The sequence below is a fragment of the Rattus norvegicus genome, chromosome 15 (assembly GCF_021556685.1).
Source record: "Rattus norvegicus strain SHRSP/BbbUtx chromosome 15, alternate assembly SHRSP_T2T, whole genome shotgun sequence".
NCBI lineage: Eukaryota > Metazoa > Chordata > Mammalia > Rodentia > Muridae > Rattus > Rattus norvegicus.
Window position 1 is genome coordinate 28087950 of NC_141548.1, and position 9542 is coordinate 28097491.

At 45.7% G+C, this 9542-nt stretch overlaps 1 long non-coding RNA gene across 1 annotated transcript; it reads right to left on the reverse strand.

Moving 5' to 3' along the window:
• Window positions 1–1060: 1060 nt before the first annotated feature.
• LOC148000917 (uncharacterized) lies at window positions 1061–3962 on the reverse strand. The gene is made up of 2 exons (XR_015638734.1): window positions 3700–3962; window positions 1061–1861 (listed from the first exon to the last, which is right to left on the reverse strand). It is a non-coding gene; the product is annotated as an uncharacterized LOC148000917 (long non-coding RNA).
• Window positions 3963–9542: the final 5580 nt, after the last annotated feature.

The window sequence follows — 9542 nt, forward strand, 5'->3', positions numbered from 1 at the left end:
CTGAATTCCGGTAGCCTTGAACTCAAGGCTTGAAAACCGTGTGCATCGGGGAAGAAGCTCAGGGCTCATCAAGGGTGGAGCATCTAGTAGAGCCACTGCAGGAAACTTGAACCACAGGACCAAAACCAAGTGCATCCTCAATGAGGCTGGATGGAAGGGAAAGAAATCACACTCACAGCCAGCCTTTACGTGACTCTGCAGTCCCAGTCGGTACTACCTACACACATGTTCTGAAAACCTCCCGACAGACACTGCCTGCTATTACTGACTGCTAAGGGCACGGAGCATCTACAAAGCAAACACAAATCCTCCCCCAAGAGACAGATTTCCAACTCAAATCTCAATGTATTTCTACCACAGATTCTCAGTCATGGAAGTCCATGGAAAAATAAAGTCACGAAGAGTATTAGCAGGGAGGGCACAGCCAGGAGGCACTGACCTACTCTGGCTCAGAATGGCAGCACTCAGGAGGCTGAGGCAGAAGGAGCGACATAGTTAAGGCAAGCCTGAGCTACACAGTGACTTTGACACCAGCCTGGGCTACAGAATGAGACCCTAGAACTCCAGATTAGGGACTAGAAATGGCTCAGCAGTTAAGAGTGCTCACAGCTCTCGCAGAGAACTCAAGTTCAGTTTGCCACGTCTATGTCTGACTGTTTACAGTCTCCTCTGACTCCAGCTCCAGGGGTTCCCTCTGGCCTCCACAGGCACCCATACACATGTGTACATAGTCCCATATAGTATACACAGAATTTTTAAAATCTTAAAAAATCAACCAGTAAGTTATCAGACACGGATTCTAGTCTATCCTTCCCAGTTGAAAGTTTTAGATTTATTTATGTGTATAAGTATTTTTGCTTGCATAAATGCACGTCTACTATGTACATGCCTGGTGTCAGAAGACATCAGGTCCCCTAAAGAGGAACCAAGCGTGGTCGTGAGCTACTGTGTGGGTGCTGGAAACCAAACCCAGTTCCTCTGAGAGAGCAGAAAATGCTCTTAACCACTAAGCAGTCTCACGAGACCCATGATCTAACTTTTTAAAATGAAGTTTCTGTTCTTAAAAAAATAAACGCATTTATTGCATGGGGAGAGGGGCACGCACACGCCATGGCTTACACAAGTAGGTCAGAGAACAACTTGCAGGAATCTGTCCTCTCCTTCTACCTCGAGAGTCCCAGGGATCACAGTCAGGTTGTTAGGCTTGGCCGAAACTGCCCCCTCGCAGTGAGGCAGGTCACTGAGGTATCCACCTAACAGCAGAGGACGCCCTATCTCCGCAGTCAGACCTCAGCCCCCCAACCCAGCCCCCTCCCCCACTCCCTCATCCCCAACCCCCAGCTGCAGGAGGGTTGTCTTGCTATGGCAGGCCTGTTCGGTGGGTGGATCAGGATTCAGAGAGCTCAAGGAGAGCAGTTACCAGGAACTGTTTCTGGATGGCCACTCTGCCAGAGCTTCGGGGACAGGAAGACTTGGACAAGAAGAGAATCCAGTCTAGCTGGTGGCTGGTGGCTGGTTGCTCACAGTATATGAGGTTCCTGCAAGGCTCATGCTTGAGGTTTGGACCCAGATCTCTGAGGAAGAGTAAGATAGGGAAGGAGGCTAAAAGAAGACGGCCTTGGACCCCACCTGCATCTCCCTCCAGGCACTGGGCCTTCTAGGTCAGAAGCATTTGTTTGCACTGTCTGTCCACCAGCGGATCTTCATTCCTCCGGACTCAGACACTGCACCTTTGACTTCATGGAGACTCCAGGTATTTACTTAGTCACGCCTCATTAAGATTAAGTCCACGGGGTTGGGGATTTAGCTCAGTGGTAGAGCGCTTGCCTAGCAAGCGCAAGGCCCTGGGTTCGGTCCCCAGCTCCGGAAAAAAAAGAAAAAAAAAAAAGATTAAGTCCACAGCGAAGCCAAATGAACCACGGGCGCTTGTTCTGTTAATCAAACCCTTTCCTCAGGCCCTGAGCTGGTGACAAACTGTTAAATTAGATGTGGTCTGAGACTTGTAACATTCTCTGCTAGTAGAGGGAAAAAGCCATATAAGAAATAGCTGGGAGGTTGGGAATTTAGCTCAGTGGTAGAGCGCTTGCCTAGTAAGCGCAAGGCCCTGGGTTCGGTCCCCAGCTTGGGGGGGGGGGGGGAGAAAAGGAAGAAATAGCTGGAGCTGGAGAGATGGCTCAGTGGTTAAGAGCACTGTCTGCTCTTCCAGAGGTCCTGAGTTCAATTCCCAGCAACCACATGGTGGCTCACAACCATCTGTAATGGAATCTGATGCCCTCTTCTGGTGTGTCTGAAGACAGCTATAGTATACTCATATATAATAAATAAATCTTTAAAAAAAAAGCTGACAAAATCCTTTTAAAATGCTTATAAGTGTGTGCCTTCTTGTCTATATGGTAACCGCATGCATGAAACACTTGAGGAGGCCGGAAGAGCACACGAGGGTCCACGGAACTGGAGTTACAGGTGGTGGCTGTGAACTGCAGCATGTGGTTTCTGGACACTGAACCTAGGCTTTCTGCAAGAGCAGTAAGTGCTATTAATCACTGAACCATCTTTCTAGCCCCCTAGTAAAATCTTTTAATAGAATAATAACTTAGTGACTAATGGCTAACATAATTATGAATAATAACTAATAAAATGAATAATGAGTATAGCTAGCAATTATTGCGAAACACTATAAAATGTAATGTGCTTTTCCTGTCTAAATGGTATTACAAAGTTCAATAATTTTATGTATAAAATATAGAGAACTATTTTACAGAAATAATTTATATACATACGTAAAATACAGATTATGTGATAACTTCCAAATCTATATATTGTATATTTTAGTAGTTACATGCATGGGTGTATGGGTCCAAAATGTCTGGGGTTTCAATTCTGTGCCATGGAAAAAGGCCCTTAGTGCATGTACAAATAAATCTCCTTAGTAGTCAACTGGGAATAGTAACTTATTTGTTTGTTGTAAAAGAATAAATGCTTCAACCTTACTGCTAAAAACATTACCTTATCATCACTGAAACTGCACTGTGGAGACAAGAGTTAGAAGACACAGGCCCCTCAGCTTAAGCATTCACTTAATTATCTTAAAATAAGGGCTGAGGCTCTCCGTTGAGATTTCAAAATAAAGGCTAAATATTTTCCCAAACTTAATTTTTTCAACTAAGGGCTTGCAACTCAAAACACAGTCCGGAATCCCCAGTGACACGAAGTCATCTTTGGTGTTACAGAAGGAAGACAACCTCCTAGTTCTCGTTCACACAGAGCTAGCTAGCTGACAAAGTCCACCCGTGAGAGACAACCAGGTCTCAATCACCTCTAACCAATTTAGTTATCTGCGGATCCCTCCTGCAAAAAGTTATGTACGTCTGAAGACGGGGAAAAGTTAAACTAAGCTTCTGAAGGAGACTAGGGCTCCTCTACACAGCAGCAGAGACTTCTCCAGGACTATTTCCTTCTCCCTAGTACCCAAGAGGACCGTGGAGAAATTCCTCCCTGAGAGTTGGTGGGGAACAGCGACCTCTCGGTTCACTAGCCCTTCTCTGCCCCTCCCACTGGCAACAAAATGGCTGCGCAGAGGAGCTACACTCTTCTACTCTGCCCGGCTTCAGTGTCTAGACGAGGCTGTCCACGCACTAGACAGAAAAGCACAGACTATAGGTCTGAGGTGGCCATTGAAATAGACCGCTGTGGATGTACCTGGCACAGCCCAATGGTATATAAAGGACACTGCTCCATCGCCACATGCAGCGCAGCCCCTCAGTGTCGTTTGACAGACACGGCGCAACCAGCAGCTACCCAAAGCTAGAAGCTTCGGCAGCCCAGAATCCCTTCCGAGTGGGAAGCGCCATACAGATCTGCCCGAAGGGTGAGTCACGTGGGGTCTTGTTTCCCTCCTGGGGCATCTTGGATGTAGAGCAGAGCAGAGGCCGGGGCCCAGAGATGAGGGGCGGAGCCCAGAGGCCAGGGGCGGGGTTCAGAGGCCGGGGGCGGGGTTCAGAGGCCAGAGGCCAGGGCCCTGGCGCACTTGTCCCAGGAGTTTAGAAACCAGAAGCTGGGAGGGGAAGCCTAGGTTGGAAGCGGAGGTAGGGGAGGAGGATGGAGGCGGGGATGGTGCCTGGAAACTGACTGAGTTGGGACGCTGGGGCCCAGGGTCCTCTTGAGGAGCCAAGTAGTGGAAGGAACAGTAGTGGGCAATTCAAAGAATCAGTAATAGGGTGCCCCCAGCATTCCCAGTTCAAGGCCTAGGAACAGAACAAGAAAATTCATTTGATTTACTAAGGACACTTTTATGTTTGGCAAAACCTGCAGGAACCAAGGTGGGAAGAGAGTTGGACCTGGGAACTAGCTTGACATTTCGCTCATCTTCCTTTTTAATAGCTGTGGAATTTGGGGGAAAAAATCCCTTAACCTCTACTTGATTTTGTCCTGGTTGGTGGATAGAATTACTCCATAACCCCTGAAGGATTGAGCAAAAACATCCATAGCAGCCTAACATCACACCACAGTGGAAAACAAGCTGAAGGTTGCAGATTAAAGTTGTACATTTTTTTCTTTTTCTTTTTTTTTTCTCGGAGTTGGGGACCGAACCCAGGGCCTTGCGCTTGCTAGGCAAGCGCTCTACCACTGAGCTAAACCCCCAACCCCAGTTGTACATTTTTTAAAGTCTTTTAAAAATTTCTCTCATATACTATACCCGACCAGTTTCCCCTGTCTTCTCCCAGCCGATCACCCCCACCACGTTAAATGGATTTCCTCTGAAGTTTCTTCAGAAAGAGGAGGTTTACATCAGATATTTTGATATACCTGTAAACCATAGAAGGGAACAGAAGTGAGGCTGCAGGTCCAGTTGGACCAATGGTTCTCAAGCATGGCTTCATCAAGGGTGTCCTCCAATGAAAGCTCTGACCTCTTTCTTCCACAAGTCACACTCCCAGCACTCAGAGCTGCCTCCTGGATACCAACTGTTTTCCTTTTACTCTACCTAGGGACTGAAGTCTGCCTTAGAAAGCACAGGGTCAGTAGCCATGTAGCACCTAGAGCCTGGGTTACAGGAGCCAGTTGCCTGTCAACTTTCCTGTGGCTGTCATCAAATGCTGGTGACTACAACCTGGCTAGATCTTAGGTCTGAACTCTTGGCCCCTTCTCTGGGGTCTGTTTAAATGCAATCAGGTAGGATTAGAAAAGTAACCAAGAGGCCCAAATTTCCCCCACATCATTTTCCAATGACTTTCCCTAAACCTGAATGGTAACTGGAAGTTTAAGATTTTAAAATGTAGTAAGTCAAAGTGCACTTTGGTATGCATAACAGACCCTCTTTCCTAAACAAGGCAATTAACAAAACACAACACTATTCCCATAATAAGGAATATGCTGGACTCTGCTGGAGGACACTTTTACATGGCCATTTCAAACAAAGGAGTTTCAGGTTTGGGATATTTCATTGGCTTTCTCAAGGTGACTGTCATAGTATCTGTTACCAAAGGGTCAGGACCTTTTTCTATACTTTAACAGCCAATAAAATTAGATATGACTTTCTATGACTGTGATATTACCAATAATACACAGTTATACATCCACTTAAAATATCTATATATTTTATTGTGTATTATTTTATGTCTTCAGAGAACACATTAAGTATATCACATATTTAAAAATAATGCATTAACTTAATACCTCAGTCTAGCAAGGCCTGAAATGTTTCAAAAATCTGAAATAAGTTTACTTGTTCTGTATTTTTTAAATAACGCAGGAGTCATTTTGAGCAAGATATTTTCATTTCATAAACGTGGTTATTCACAGAGTCACTTTGCAATAAATTAAAGTGCACTCTGTGTTGTGTTTATAAAAAGATAAGGAGTGGGGCGATATGTTTTGGTGTATGTGTGGTAAGGTATAGGAGAAGGGGGGGCAGGCCCATGCTGAGGCATCCCTTCCCCCTGAGGGACCAACCATATGAAGGTATAGCATAGAATAGTTTATTCAGGGCATGGGGAGGGGAGCTGAGAGGGGAGTAGAGGCAGAGAACCGCACAGAGAGAGGGAGGGGGGAGACCAGATAGGGGTGAAGGGGGGAGGGGACAGAGCCAGAGCAAAAAGGGAAGAGCAAGAGAGAGCAGAGGGGGCAAGCAGCCCCTTTTATAGTGAGTCAGGCGCACCCAGCTGTTGCCAGGTAACTGTGGGGTGGAGCTTAGACAAAATGCTAACACGTTGAGCTATATAGTAGACACTGTTTCAAAAACAAGGCAAAACAAAACAACAACAATAACAACAACAAAAAACCCAACCAAACAAAAATACAACACAATTAGCACAGTAACAGAAGATAACAGAGCGGTGGCTGCTGGAGAACACCGGAGGCTACTTCTAGTCATGTGAGAAGAAACCTGCTTTCACTGCTGTGCTTGTGCATATCCCAAAGCACTGTGCCATGAGAAGCCCAATGATGGGAAGATAATGCTCATGAATACATGTGATATGACACAGCCTACAAAGTTGTCTACTCCCCAGCCAACCACGTCATGACATGGCTTCCAGCTTACTGTGTATATATACCTAGTACAATTTCACTGTGGGGTTTAAATCAATACCCCCTTACTAGATATTTAATACGGTTTTGCCAATCTTAAACAACGCTGAAATATACATTGCTGATAGATCTTGCACAGTTGTCCTATGTTTATTTAAATGAAGGTTTCGGAGACCGGTGATCCATAAACCATAGAATAGAAGGCCCCAAGTTTCATTTAGATTCCTACAAAGAAGTCAGTGTGAAAAGTCAAGAGCATGGGGCCAGAACAGAGTCTTCAGTAAGTGTCATTTGGACTGACTGGGTAAGTTTGAAGGAAAACAACAACAACAACAAAACAAACAAACAAACAAACAAAAAAACAACTTACCTTAAACTGAATTAAAATGCCAGGGCTATTTTATCCAATTTAAATATTTCCAATTCTTGATGGCCACAGTGACCAGTAGCTACCCCTGGGCAGCAGAGGCATAGGACACTGCCTTTACACAGAGCATGCTCAGATAAATCTAAAAGCCAGTATCTTTTCTCCTAATAAAAGATAAAACTTGAAAAAGACTAAACAACTTGGAGGTTATAACATGTGCTAGAGAGGAATGCCTTCTAAGAAAATCCCAAACACTCAAAAATAACGGGAATCATTTCCTCAGCTTACTGTGTAGAAATAGTTTTATATTGCATTTAAGAAGAAAACTCGTTTAAAAAATTATAAATAGTAATCTTGGGAAATATTTACAGCATAAAGTTGAAAGATAAGATACAAAAAACTTTTAACAAAAGAGAAATAGCTCTACAATATGGGCAAAGACATACATTTTATATGTTATGGAGAAGTGTTTAATGTCACTAATGTATCAAGAAAATATAAATTTAGACAATGTAAGCTTCGCTGACGGTTTAGCAGACGTAAATAAGCACATTGGCAGTCATGTTCACAGGAAGAAATGGGTAACTTGTGCCTCTGCAAGTGAGGAGAAACTGGGGCTTGCTCTCCCTCTAACACAAGGAGAGCACTAGCTCTCCCAGCAGCTCTCCCAGCAGCTCTCCCAGCAGCTCTCCCAGCAGCTCTCCCAGCAGCTCTATGGTGAAAGAGCAAACATCAGCCCAGGGCTTCCTCTGCAGATCCAGGAAAGAGGAATCTTTTCAGAGAAGCCTCCTGAGCGAATCCAGAAATGTCCCGTTTAGATTGCTCTACCCTCTTATCTGCAATGAGGAAAGCCCACAACAATGCCCCTAGGTTTGTGGCATCTTGTCTTGACTGCGGACGCTTGCTGTTGTTTTAATGACGTTTAAAAACAAGTTCTAATAGTCCAGTTAAGTTCCTTGATGGCCCCGGGGACTAGATCCTAATCCTTTCCCCTAACCCTGGGGACTGTAATGTGTGGGATATAGTTCTGTATTGTGTGAAGTCTGCCAAAGAACAGTATGCTGCTCCTCCTGTAAGCTTCCACACAAATGCTCCTTTTCTCACAGTGAGCTGCCTGTAGGATACTGTGGAAACTTTGTTCCATACCTTTTGGCTCCTGTGCAGATCACTTCCCCAGAGCTGAATATGAGGGCTGTTGTCACCGACTCTTGAATCCTCACTATGGTCACAATGCACCTCTGCGTATGAAACCCAATGGGAGAACTAGTGTCTACTGGGATTTAACACTAGCTTGTTGGAAAACTGGACTGGATATGAAAATAATCGTAAAGAAACTGAAATAGGATGGGATAAAACAATTCACCTGATTCACAAAGACTATATTCTAAATATTATTTGACAGCTATTTTTAAAGTAACAGCCCCAGTGCTAAGAACCCTTAGGCTTCCTCTCAATTATACTTCTCCGACCTTGTCTCTAAAACCCCCTGATTAAGTACAAAAGAAATGACTGGTCTCCACACCACACGTCCTTTCCACAGGCCACAGTAGCCCCTCCTCCAGCCCCCATGTAGCATCCAGCCCTGGTGGATTTCCCAGGGACCTGCGCCAAGAACTCGTGATCTGCGGGCATGTAGTGAGGAAGAGAAGAAGCGATGTCAACAACTAGGGCTGGCAAGTGGACTAGAGAAGCTAAACACGGTTAGAAAGTCCAGGACGCTGGCACATGCCTGCAGCCCCAACACTCAAGAGGCTGAGATAGGAGGGTTGTGAATTTGAAGCCGGCCTAGGCTACGTAACAGGGCCTGTGTCAAAGAAGTTGTTAATATCAGAGAATTCACAAAGCAGGGAGCAGTCAGGAGAAGAAGGAGCAGTCCCGGCCTGCATTTCCACTTCCTTCATAGGAGCCAGAGCCAGTCAAGATGCTGAGACGGAGGGTTAGAGGGTTCATCATATGGCTTCTCTCCCCGCTGGGTGCTCAGTGTCCCCTTCCTAGTTTCCCCTGTGCTGGGTGCTCAGTGTCCCCTTCCTCGTTTCCCCTGTGCCTGTTTCTTCTCAACTCTACAACTGTTCTCTCCCTGCTTCCCCTCACTCTGGCTGGCAAGTTTATCTATCCTGTACCCCTGGCGTTCCTTTACTGGTGTTAGGACCAACTTCCCGAGGATTCCAGTGTAGACAAAAGACCAACTGCTCTCTGGGAATCCTCCAGGCCTCCAGCACCAGTTTGGAAATGCTGAGACACTGACCAAGCCACTCCCAGCTTCCTAGCCTCTGTGTGAGACAGCCCTGGCTGGGTACCTGGACTACATCCTGTCAGTCAGATTAATAACCCCCTTTATTCTATGTGAGTTCTATCGATTCTTTTCCTCTAGAGAGCCCTGACTAACACATGCCCACACAGACCTGTCTCTTCTTCAGCTTCATTCTGGGCTTTGAGTCTCATGCAGGCATTGCCCAACTGAAACCCTTCTTGTCACCCGCCTGTCAAACGTAGTACATCCCTCCTCCTCCTTCACTGCCCCTCCGCTCAGGTCTGAGGTGCAGGCCTTCTCTAGCACAATGTTCTGGTTCAGGGATATAAGCAAAATTGGCAGTTGCCTGGATCTGATGTGGAGGACTATGTGGTGATTCATTTGTGAGGGGCAGGG